Raw genomic sequence first — 417 nt, forward strand, 5'->3', positions numbered from 1 at the left:
TCCCCCTCCCTCTCCCCCTTAAACATTTTAATGTTCATTACCAGAATGACAGGATCTCATATGCTCATGTCTTGACCTAACTCTTAACCCTTTCTCATTGATGTAAAATTCATTGTAATACCCTCCTTAACTTGTGGTGCCTTCCAGCCTATGGGCTAGGTTAAACCTGTGAATCATATATGAGTTGTTATTATGCCATGTCTTTGTGGGCCAAGTTGCGGATATTACTGCATGATAACATACCGTGTGCCATTGGCTTGTCAGAGGGAGCCCATATTTCTCCAATTTGTGCAGCATCCTCTGTTTAGTACCTCTTAAAGATACTAGAACCCTAAAGTGAAAGAAAATATTTTTTTTCTATCATTTGCTTTTAAATTCCAGCATCAAATGCTTATGGACCCAAAGTTGAGCTCAAAA

General features: G+C 39.1%; 1 pseudogene; it reads left to right on the forward strand.

Annotated features, from left to right (window-relative positions):
• The window catches only part of LOC119582006, a 7,698-nt pseudogene that overhangs the window by 2,161 nt on the left and 5,120 nt on the right, over positions 1-417 (forward strand).

Source organism: Penaeus monodon, chromosome 15 (genome assembly GCF_015228065.2).
Source record: "Penaeus monodon isolate SGIC_2016 chromosome 15, NSTDA_Pmon_1, whole genome shotgun sequence".
NCBI lineage: Eukaryota > Metazoa > Arthropoda > Malacostraca > Decapoda > Penaeidae > Penaeus > Penaeus monodon.